Source organism: Ranitomeya variabilis, chromosome 2 (assembly GCF_051348905.1).
Source record: "Ranitomeya variabilis isolate aRanVar5 chromosome 2, aRanVar5.hap1, whole genome shotgun sequence".
NCBI classification, from domain to species: domain Eukaryota; kingdom Metazoa; phylum Chordata; class Amphibia; order Anura; family Dendrobatidae; genus Ranitomeya; species Ranitomeya variabilis.
In genome coordinates this window covers 372,343,078-372,352,837 of record NC_135233.1, presented here as the reverse complement: position 1 = coordinate 372,352,837, position 9,760 = coordinate 372,343,078, and the positions used below count along the sequence as shown (strand labels likewise).

Sequence of the window (9,760 nt, the reverse complement as noted above, 5' to 3'; positions counted from 1 at the left end):
CCTTCAGCTCTGCCTAAGTCTGCATGCGTCCCCCATCTAACATTAGGTAAGCAGGCATGCCTCATTTTGAAGATGCGCTGAACTGCGTCGAACGCAACATGTTGCATTTTATTGCAGTCGGCGCAGCGTTAAAACAACGCATGCGGAGGCATCCGCTTGGCCTGCGTACCCAATATTAAAGATAGGGTATGCAGGACGCATGCAGACGTAGGCGGAACTGAATGAAGAGTTGTGGCAGTGAGCAGGGCTTAGGCTACTTTCACACTAGTCAGTCAGTACGGGCCGTCGCAAACCGTCGGCCCGACGGACAGTGTGTTTTATGTAGAACAACGTGGGCAGCGGAGGCAGTTTTACAACGCATCCGTGGCCCATTGTGAGTTCTGGGGAGGAGGGGGCGGAGTTTCGGCCACACATGCGCGGTCGAAAATGGTGGACTCGACGCACAAAAAAACGTTACATGGAACTTTTTTTGTGCCGACGGTCCGCCAAAACACGACGCATCTGTCGCATGACGGATGTGACGTGTGGCAATCCGTCCCAATGTGTTGCTAATGAAAGTCTATGGAGAAAAAACGAATCATGCAGGCAACTTTGCAGGATGCGTTTTTTCTCCAAAACGACGCATTGAGACGTACAGCAAGCGACGTTAGTGTGAAAGTAGCCTTAACGGAGGAAGAAGGCTGCAATCCGCAGCCCTGCCGAACGCTGGTGTGAAACCAGCCTAAGGCTGTTATTATAGCACCTTCCATGTGTTACACAGATACATCATGGGCTTGTCCTGCCCTATGCATGAAATGAAAGGCTAAAATACAATGTGGAGATTTCATCAGAGCAATGTTTTATTTACATTCAGAACTGGTTTAAGAGGAACAAATGACCATTTCCCACAGAAATCTCAGACTTTTACTTATAGAAATACTGGATAAATATCATTTTACCATTAGATATAGAAACACTTCTAATTTTATAAAACTGCATTTTTTTGCATTGAATAACTGTATGCCTTTGCTTGTTTTATTTTATGCATTTCTAAAGTATTGTAAAACTGTAATATGCTGTTGGTGCATGCGGGCTCGACTGTCGGTTTGGTATGTGGCTCTGTTCCCCCCAGGCCTGCCTCCGATGTCTGAGGTTTCGGTGTCCCAGACCAGAGATCATAATACCGGCCTTGAATTGTGAAGGACACGGCAGCCGACCCTGAGAAACATCCAAGGTGGGAACGCCCCATCATGTCGAAGAGAGTCTGCTAGATCCAGGCCTAGCAGACCAGTGCTGGTGGGTTCATGGATGCCAGGAGGGGGTTGGCCTAAAGGAAGGTCTCGTCTTTTCCTGGCAGGTCGGAGAGTTGTCCCGTCGGTTTTTTGGACAGAACATTTCCAAAACAACCAAAATTGAACAGCAGATCTCTTGGGAGGCAGACTTTAGTCCTCTGTTGCAGAAGCGAAGTACTCTTAAACTGATAGGTGCAGAGCTGGACACACTAGAAAGTTGGCGTGCATGATTGTTCAGGGCACTGGCGGTGTGGACCGGCCACCAGAGAAGGCCTAGACCGAAGCCTGGATATTTTAAGAGCAGGGTCACAGGAGCCTCTGGAAAACATGGAGGCTGCATGAATAGGAAGGTTTCCCCAGGAGACGTCCATATTGCTCAGGGGCAAACTAGGACATACTTGTCCTTTCCATTTTTTTTTTTTTTTTTTAAAGTAGCCCCCTCACTGCCTGGTAGGATATATGTGTCCTGAAGATCACACATCATTCTTCACAGACCGATGATGAAGATGGGCATGGAATAACCTGGACGCAGACCCTTCGGCGGGCTGGCGCATAACGGATTCGTCTTCCCTCCCTACTCTATCTGCCTCTGGGGGGGCCAGAGGGTAGGGGGATTCGTAGCATGGTCTGTACTCTGGGGAACCACAAACACTCTTGATGTGTTAGGGCCTTGCCTCGTAGACCACAGATGATACGGTAGTGACAATTCTAGGTGGGAGATTAGAGTGACAATTCCACTGTCGCCCTCAAAAGCCGTATCTGGAGAAAAAAAAAAGAAAAAAAAAAAGAAAAAGGAAAATCGTTAATAAAAAAAAACAAACCCAAAACCTAAGTCAGAAACTGGGCTGGGTGGTCCAGACCCATGTCTGCCTCCTACTGACATTAAGCTAAAAAGGATTAGCTTCGTGCCAGTTGGTGGTGTGGCCTCCTCTACAGGGAAATACCTAAAAAAAATTTTTTGCATAGCATAAGCAGCATACACTCTTTTTTTTTTGTGTACCCCAATGAAGCATTAGCCCCCCCCCCCCATCAACCACATCAACACAGCATAACCTCGCTCCCCCAGTCAGAAACCTCCACCTCACATTAACCAGCGGGCCACACAGCATAACCTCGCTCCCCCAGTCAGAAACATCCACCTCACATTAACCAGCGGACCCCACAGGATAAATCCAAAGCCCACCAGACATTCCCTCCCCTCAAGCGTAAATCCAAATATGACGCCCCCTGCCCCAACCATAAATCACATCAGACACCCCCTCCAATCGAACGCCACCCCAGCTTAAACCCCCACCGGACATCCAACCCCCACAAACCCCCACCGGACGTCCAACCCCCACAAACCCCCACCGGACGTCCAACCCCCACAAACCCCCACCGGACGTCCAACCCCCACAAACCCCCACCGGACGTCCAACCCCCACCGGACGTCCAACCCCCACCGGACGTCCAACCCCCACCGGACGTCCAACCCCCACCGGACGTCCAACCCCCACCGGACGTCCAACCCCCACCGGACGTCCAACCCCCACCGGACGTCCAACCCCCACCGGACGTCCAACCCCCACCGGACGTCCAACCCCCACCGGACGTCCAACCCCCACCGGACGTCCAACCCCCACCGGACGTCCAACCCCCACCGGACGTCCAACCCCCACCGGACGTCCAACCCCCACCGGACGTCCAACCCCCACCGGACGTCCAACCCCCACAAACCCCCATCGGACGTCCAACCCCCACAAACCCCCATCGGACGTCCAACCCCCACCGGACGTCCAACCCCCACAAACCCCCATCGGACGTACAACCCCCACCGGACGCGGAACCCCCCACCCAGCAGAAACCCTCTTCAGCCCCCCCAAACCCAACACATAAGCAGGTCGCCCCCCAATAAAAGGGATCCCCCAGTAAGCAGCAGATCACCCCCCAATAAAAGGGTTCCATCTGTAAGCAGCAGGTCGTTCCCAAATCCCACCACGGGATCCCCCCAGTAGCCAGCAGCAGGTCGCCGCCCCACATTCAACGACAAGCAGGTCGCCGCCCCACATTCAACGACAAGCAGGTCGCCGCCCCACATTCAACGACAAGCAGGTCGCCGCCCCACATTCAACGACAAGCAGGTCGCCTCCCCACATTCAACGACAAGCAGGTCGCCTCCCCACATTCAACGAAAAGCAGGTCGCCTCCCCACATTCAACGAAAAGCAGGTCGCCTCCCCACATTCAACGACAAGCAGGTCGCCTCCCCACATTCCACGACAAGCAGGTCGCCTCCCCACATTCCACGACAAGCAGGTCGCCTCCCCACATTCCACGACAAGCAGGTCGCCTCCCCACATTCCACGACAAGCAGGTCGCCTCCCCACATTCCACGACAAGCAGGTCGCCTCCCCACATTCAACGACAAGCAGGTCGCCTCCCCACATTCAACGACAAGCAGGTCGCCTCCCCACATTCAACGACAAGCAGGTCGCCTCCCCACATTCAACGACAAGCATGCGCCTCCCCACATTCAACGACAAGCATGCGCCTCCCCACATTCAACGACAAGCAGGTCGCCTCCCCACATTCAACGACAAGCAGGTCGCCTCCCCACATTCAACGACAAGCAGGTCGCCTCCCCACATTCAACGACAAGCAGGTCGCCTCCCCACATTCAACGACAAGCAGGTCGCCTCCCCACATTCAACGACAAGCATGTCGCCTCCCCACATTCAACGACAAGCATGTCGCCTCCCCACAAGCAGGTCGCCCTCAAATCTCACCACAGGGGTCCCCCAAATAGCCTGCAGCAGGTCACCCCTCACATGCAGGTCGCCTCCCCACATCCCACCACAAGCAGGTCACCCCCACATCCCACCACAGGGGTCCCCCAATAGCTTGCAGCAGGTCTCCCCCCACATCCACCACAAGGGTCCCCCCCAATAGACAGCAGATCATGCCCTCCCAAAACCCGACCACAAGCATGTCGCCCTCAAACCCCACCACCAGGGTCTCCCCAATAGCCAGCAGCAGGTCGCCCCCACTAAAAGGGGTCCACCCCGTAAGCAGCAAGTCACCTCCAAACCCCACCACAGGGGTCCCCCTCAATAGCCAGCAGGTCACCCCCAAACCCCACCACAGGGGCCCATCAATAGCCATCAGCAGGTCACCCCTCCTGTCATGATTCCCCAATGGCATGGGAACATCAGAAACACAAAATAACAGACTAGCCCTCGGGTGATGGAAACTCAAGCTGACCGTGACCTAAATCTACCACACAACTAACAGTAGCCAGGAAGCATTCCTACGGCTGCCTAGATGCCATGCGCCAGCCGGAGAACTAACTACGCCTGGAAGAGGAAGGAACAGACCTGGCTTACCTCTAGTGAAATTCCCCAAAGATGATAGTAGCCCCCACATATATTAACGGTGAGTTCAGAGGAAAAGACATACACAGTTTGAAGGTAGATTTAGCAAAGCGAGGTCCACTTACTAGATAGAGGAAGGATACAAAAGAGGACTTCACGGTCAGCTGAAAAACCCTTTCAAAAACCCATCCTGAAATTACTTTAAGACTCCTGTGTCAACTCATGACACAGGAGTGGCAATTTCAGTCCACAAGAGCTTCCAGTAACAGGAAATGACAAACTGTAAACTGGACAAAAATACAAAACAAAAAGGACAAGAGTCCACTTAGCTGATCAGCAGACTGGTAGCAGGAACATGCAACTGAAAGACTCAGGTTACAATGATGACCGGCAAGGAAGTGACTGGAGAGCAAGGCTAAATAGGGAACTCCCAAAACTGATGGAAGCAGGTGAGCTGAGGCAGAAAAGAACACACAAGTCTCCAGTACCACCAGCCGCCACTAGGGGAGCCCAAAAAGCGGATCACAACAGTACCCCCCCCCCTTAAGGAGGGGGCACCGAACCCTCACAAGAACCGCCAGGGCGACCTGGATGAGCCCTATGAAAGGCACGAACCAAATCCGAGGCATGAACATCAGAGGCAGTTACCCAAGAATTATCTTCCTGACCATAGCCCTTCCATTTAACCAGATACTGGAGTCTCCGCCTGGAAATACGGGAGTCCAAGATCTTCTCTATAACGTACTCCAATTCACCCTCAACCAGCACAGGAGCAGGAGGCTCAGCAGAAGGAACCACCGGCACCTCGTATCTCCGCAACAACGACCGATGGAACACATTATGGATAGCGAAAGATGCCGGGAGGTCCAAACGAAAGGAAACAGGGTTAATAATCTCCAAAATCCTATAGGGACCAATGAACCGAGGCTTAAATTTAGGAGAAGAAACCCTCATTGGGACAAAACGGGAAGACAACCACACCAAGTCCCCAACACGAAGGCGAGGACCAACCCGACGCTGGCGGTTAGCAAACCGCTGAGTCCTCTCCTGGGACAAATTCAAATTGTCCACCACTTGTTCCCAAATCCGATACAACCGATCCACCACAGCATCTACTCCAGGACAATCCGAAGACTCCGCCTGACCAGAAGAAAAACGGGGATGAAACCCCGAATTGCAAAAGAAAGGGGAAACCAAAGTGGCCGAACTAGCCCGATTATTAAGAGCAAACTCCGCCAACGGCAAAAAGGCAACCCAATCATCCTGATCCGCAGACACAAAACACCTCAAATACGTCTCCAAAGTCTGATTAGTTCGCTCCGTCTGGCCATTAGTCTGAGGATGGAAGGCAGACGAAAAAGACAAATCAATGCCCAACCTGGCACAGAATGCCCGCCAAAATCTAGAAACGAACTGGGTACCCCTATCAGAAACGATATTTTCAGGAATACCATGCAAGCGAACCACATTTTGAAAAAACAAAGGAACCAACTCAGACGAGGAAGGCAACTTCGGCAATGGCACCAAATGAACCATCTTAGAAAAACGGTCACACACCACCCAGATAACAGACATCCTCTGAGAGACAGGAAGATCAGAAATAAAGTCCATCGAGATGTGCGTCCAAGGCCTCTTCGGAATAGGCAAGGGCAACAACAACCCGCTAGCCCTAGAACAACAAGGCTTGGCCCGAGCACACACATCACAAGACTGCACAAAAACACGCACATCTCGAGACAGAGATGGCCACCAGAAGGATCTAGCCACCAAATCCCTGGTACCAAAAATTCCAGGATGACCCGCCAGCGTAGAAGAATGAACCTCCAAGATGACTCTACTGGTCCAATCATCAGGAACAAACAGTCTACCAGGTGGACAGCGATCAGGTCTATCCGCCTGAAACTCTTGCAAAGCACGTCGCAGATCTGGGGAAATAGCGGATAATATCACCCCATCCTTAAGGATACCTGTAGGTTCCGAATCACCAGGGGAATCAGGCTCAAAACTCCTAGAAAGGGCATCTGCCTTCACATTCTTAGAACCTGGTAGATATGAGACCACAAAATTAAACCGAGAGAAAAACAACGACCAGCGCGCCTGTCTAGGATTCAGGCGCCTGGCAGACTCAAGATAAATCAGATTCTTGTGATCAGTCAAAACCACCACCTGATGTCTAGCACCCTCAAGCCAATGACGCCACTCCTCAAATGCCCACTTCATGGCCAAAAGCTCCCGATTACCGACATCATAATTTCTTTCGGCGGCAGAAAATTTTCGAGAAAAGAACGCACAAGGTCTCATCACTGAGCAATCGGAACTTTTCTGCGACAAAACCGCCCCCGCTCCGATCTCGGAAGCATCGACCTCAACCTGAAAGGGGAGAGAGACATCAGGCTGGCGCAACACAGGGGCAGACGAAAAGCGGCGCTTAAGTTCCCGAAAGGCCTCCACAGCGGCAGAGGACCAATTGGCAACATCAGCACCCTTCTTAGTCAAATCCGTAAGAGGCTTAGCAACACCAGAAAAACCAGTTATAAATCGACGATAAAAATTAGCAAAGCCCAAGAACTTCTGAAGACCCTTTAGAGAAGTAGGCTGCGTCCAGTCACAAATAGCCCGAACCTTGACAGGGTCCATCTCAACAGAAGAAGGGGAAAAAATGTACCCCAAAAAGGAAATCTTTTGAACCCCAAAAACACACTTAGAACCCTTTACACACAGAGAATTCTCCCGCAAGACCTGAAAAACCCTCCTGACCTGCTGAACATGAGACTCCCAGTCCTCAGAAAAAATCAAAATATCGTCCAAATACACAATCATAAATTTATCCAGATATTCACGGAAAATATCATGCATAAAGGACTGAAAAACTGAAGGTGTATTAGAAAGGCCGAAAGGCATTACTAAATACTCAAAGTGGCCCTCAGGCGTATTAAATGCGGTTTTCCACTCATCCCCTTGCTTAATTCGCACCAAATTATACGCCCCACGGAGATCAATCTTGGAGAACCACTTAGCTGATCAGCAGACTGGTAGCAGGAACATGCAACTGAAAGACTCAGGTTACAATGATGACCGGCAAGGAAGTGACTGGAGAGCAAGGCTAAATAGGGAACTCCCAAAACTGATGGAAGCAGGTGAGCTGAGGCAGAAAAGAACACACAAGTCTCCAGTACCACCAGCCACCACTAGGGGAGCCCAAAAAGCGGATCACAACACCCTCCACAAGCAGGTCACCCCCACTAAAAGGGGTCCCGCAACAAGCAGGTCGCCTCCCCAAACCCAACCATAAACAGGTCACCCTCACTAAAAGGGGTCCCCCGCACGCAGGTCGCCCCCAAATCACACCACAGGGGTCCCACCATAGGGGTCACCCCAATAGCCAGCAGCAGGTCTCCCACCCCAAACAAGTCACCCCATAAGCAGCAGGTCACCCCTAAATCCCACCACAGGGGTCCCCCAATTGCCAGCAGCAGGTCCCCCCCACAAGCAGGTCACCCACAACTAAAATGGGTCACCCCCAATAGCATGCAGCAGGTCGCCCCCCCCACAAGCAGGTCAGGGGTCCCCCAATAGCCTGCAGCCCCCCTCACACAAGCAGGTCGCCTACCACAGAAGTCCACCACAACAGCCAGCAGCAGTCCCCCCCCCCACAACATCCCACAATAGCCAGCAGCAGCAAGTCCCCCCAAAATCCCACCACAGGGGTCCCCCACAATAGCCAGCAACAGCGGAGCCTCCCAAAATCCCACCGCAGGGGTCCCCCACAATAGCCAGCAGCAGCAGAGCCCCCCAAAATCCCACCGCAGGGGTCCCCCACAATAGCCAGCAGCAGCCGAGCCCCCCAAAATCCCACCACAGGGGTCCCCCAGAATAGCCAGAAGCAGTGGAGCCCCCCAAAATCCCACCGCAGGGATCCCCCACAATAGCCAGCAGCAGCGGAGCCCACCAAAATCCCACCACAGGGGTCCCCCACAATAGCCAGCAGCAGCGGAGCCCCCCAAAATCCTACCACAGCGGTCCCCCACAATAGCCAGCAGCAGCGGAGCCCACCAAAATCCCACCACAGGGGTCCCCCACAATAGCCAGCAGCAGCGGAGCCCCCCAAAACCACACCGCAGCGGTCCCCCACAATAGCCAGCAGCAGCGGAGCCCCCCAAAGCAACACCGCAGCGGTCCCCCACAATAGCCAGCAGCAGCGGAGCCCCCCAAAACCCCACCGCAGGGATCCCCCACAATAGCCAGCAGCAGCGGAGCCTCCCAAAATCCCACCGCAGGGATCCCCCACAATAGCCAGCAGCAGCGGAGCCTCCCAAAATCCCACCGCAGGGGTCCCCCACAATAGCCAGCAGCAGCGGAGCCTCCCAAAATCCCACCGCAGGGGTCCCCCACAATAGCCAGCAGCAGCGGAGCCCACCAAAACCCCACCACAGGGGTGCCCCACAATAGCCAGCAGCAGCGGAGCCTCCCAAAATCCCACCGCAGGGATCCCCCACAATAGCCAGCAGCAGCGGAGCCTCCCAAAATCCCACCGCAGGGGTCCCCCACAATAGCCAGCAGCAGCGGAGCCCACCAAAACCCCACCACAGGGGTGCCCCACAATAGCCAGCAGCAGCGGAGCCCACCAAAACCCCACCACAGGGGTGCCCCACAATAGCCAGCAGCAGCGGAGCCCCCCCAAATCCCACCGCAGGGGTCCCCCACAATAGCCAGCAGCAGCGGAGCCCCCCAAAATCCCACCGCAGGGGTCCCCCACAATAGCCAGCAGCAGCGGAGCCCCCCAAAATCCCACCACAGGGGTCCCCCACAATAGCCAGCAGCAGCGGAGCCCCCCAAAATCCCACCACGGGTCACTCCACACACAGACAAGTAGGTCGACCACCACAGGGCCTCCCCCCAATAGCGAATAGCGATCGGCAAGTAGCATTTTCCACCCTGAAACCACTGACCTCCATGGCGTCCACAAGCTGTCATGCCGCTTTCCTTTGCCGCCTTGGAGAACACCACGCCCCCTCCCGATAGGACACGCCCCCGGAAATGACGTCACACCTGGAAGGAGCCCTTACACTCTAGCATTTACCCATTCTGGACGCTACCTATACGTCTCCCGCACAGCTGACTCAGTCTCTGAGTGTTTTCT

At 53.8% G+C, this 9,760-nt stretch overlaps 1 long non-coding RNA gene across 1 annotated transcript; it reads right to left on the bottom strand.

Annotated features, from left to right (window-relative positions):
- Positions 1-821: 821 nt before the first annotated feature.
- On the bottom strand, positions 822-9,666 carry LOC143806068 (uncharacterized). The gene is made up of 2 exons (XR_013221378.1): positions 9,570-9,666; positions 822-2,030 (listed from the first exon to the last, which is right to left on the bottom strand). It is a non-coding gene; the product is annotated as an uncharacterized LOC143806068 (long non-coding RNA).
- Positions 9,667-9,760: the final 94 nt, after the last annotated feature.